We start from the raw sequence: 2,167 nt of genomic DNA, 5'->3' as shown, positions 1-2,167 counted from the left end.
TATAATCTCAGCTTAGTTTGTCTTTCTGGGAGTTTATTTTATTTTTGCTTGTTTTCAGGATCAGAGAACTGAATTATTCTTAAGTAAACCTATTCTTACATGAGTGTTGTTGGTATAGTGCAGGATGACTTGGTTTCTTATTGAGGTTTCTATTCCTGATTGCCTTAAGGTAGATCTAAACTGGGTGCAACATTAGGGCCATGATAAAATGAAAAGCATGAACGGTCCTTTTGCTATGGCTTGCTTTAAGGGGAACTCTAAACACAGCAGTAAAGCCTTCTTCCTTACTTTGTCTATGTATGCCCTGCAGGATGAGCAAGGCAAGAGAACAATTGTAAGTGAACAGAGGCACACACACCCACCTGCCCCAGAGAGAGAGAGAGAGAGAGAGAGAGAGAGAGAGAGAATGCATGCAAGCTGGGTGACGTTGGTGACAGAACATTTGGCATGCTTCTTCTACATCTGCTGGAGAGAGCCAGCCAAGCCACCTGTTGTATTTCAGTTCCCCATTCCTCAGGGAATTGCTGCTTGCAGCAAAATGTTTAAGATAGCAACAGTCCACAAGTATAAAAAAGTTGTAGGTCACCCAGTTCTTTCCCCCAGGGATCCCTGTCAGACCATTCTGTACTGTATGTACTTTAATACAATACAGGACATTTCTGAAACAGTGCCCTCTTTGTCTAGCCCAGTTAAAACATCCTAACAGACAAAGGTTTCACTCTGTTCTAAAGAAGATGAATCCCCAAATTGCATTGTTTAGAAGGTCAAAAAGTGTGTCCCTGATTATCTGTCAACAGAGTCACTTTCAAAACCTCCTGGTGTTTTCCACTTTATTCTTTTTGTTCACTGGGTCTTGAATGGAGGAGGCTGCAACTTATCTTATCCCAGGAAATACACTGCAGAGTGTGTCACCACAATGAAGAAAGGTTTAACCTGTTTCTGTTAAAACCCACAGAAGACCTTTTACCCCTTTCTAGGCTTAAGCGCTGCCTCCATTGGCTTACTTTTAAAGTGTTATCTTTCTTTCAATCATTTGTTCATTTATTCTCTCCTTATTGAATCAAGAGAAATACATAGAGGTTAAAATCAGCAAAATCCAGTTTTATTTGGGAGTAGCATTACAATAGAAATAGCAATCAGAGTGTGTGTATAGTACTAAACTATGGACATATTCAAAGAGGTTGAAGCAAGGGGAAGTTTTTTTTAAAGGTAAACAGAAGAACTATGCAATATATTTTGAAACAATAATTTTTGACTACAGTTATTAAAACCATAGGTCACCTCAATTCAAGGTTGAATAGACAGGTGCTAGAAAGATTTCCTGCAGAAATACTTCTTGTGTAAGGTTCAAGTGACTGCTGTGCAAGTTTGTGATTCTGACAGTCTTATGATAGTCCCATCAGACAACCAAGAAGAACCTCCTGGCTTCATTTAGTTTTTGTTAGGGTTGTTGCAAGTGGTTTCATACCAGTTTTGATGGCTTTCGTAGTATCATGGGAAAGGCTTATAGAAAGAATGTAAAAGCCACTTTCTCAGTGTTTTTTTTTTGTTGTTGTTGCTGTTTGTTTTTTGTTTTTTGTTTTTAATTTGAAAGAGTGTCAAAGAAGGAGAGACACAATCTTCCATCTGCTGGTTCATTTCCCAAGTGACCCCAACAGCCAGGGTTGGACCAGGCCAAAGCCTGAAGCCTGAATCTCCATTCAGGTCTCCCATAAAGGTGGGCAGGAACAGAAATATTTTGACCATCTTCTACTGCCTTCGCAGGACCGTTAGCAGGGAACTAGATTGACAGCAGGGCAGCCTGGACTCAAACCAGTGAGCTGATATGGGATGCTGAAATTAGCAATAATCATGCCTCGGATAGACCTCATTGGCTATGGTACTGCCACTGTGCAAAGGTAGGGATGCTGAAATTGCAGGCAGCTGCTTAACTTGCTGTGCCACAGTGCCAGCTCAGAGAGTCTTATTCAAACAAATCTCGACCTGGTCAAACAGAAGTTCCAATTTCAACTGTTCCAAGTTCTTCATTTTATAACAGAGGCATCTGGTACTCAGAGTGAGGAAGTGAGTTTTCAGAAAAAATAAGGAAAAACTAAAATCTCCCAAAGCCAAGCCCAAAAAATATCAAGAATGAGCCTTCCCAACGTGCAAAGCCTAGGACATTGTT

At 40.5% G+C, this 2,167-nt stretch overlaps 1 pseudogene; it reads right to left on the bottom strand.

Moving 5' to 3' along the window:
* Positions 1-1,834: 1,834 nt before the first annotated feature.
* LOC133752583 (U4 spliceosomal RNA) lies at positions 1,835-1,900 on the bottom strand (annotated as a pseudogene).
* Between the last annotated feature and the right edge of the window lie 267 nt (positions 1,901-2,167).

The sequence above is a fragment of the Lepus europaeus genome, chromosome 2 (genome assembly GCF_033115175.1).
Source record: "Lepus europaeus isolate LE1 chromosome 2, mLepTim1.pri, whole genome shotgun sequence".
In the NCBI taxonomy this organism is placed as follows: Eukaryota; Metazoa; Chordata; class Mammalia; order Lagomorpha; family Leporidae; genus Lepus; species Lepus europaeus.
The sequence above is the reverse complement of the archived record's forward strand: the minus strand, read 5'-3'. Positions and strand labels throughout refer to the sequence as shown.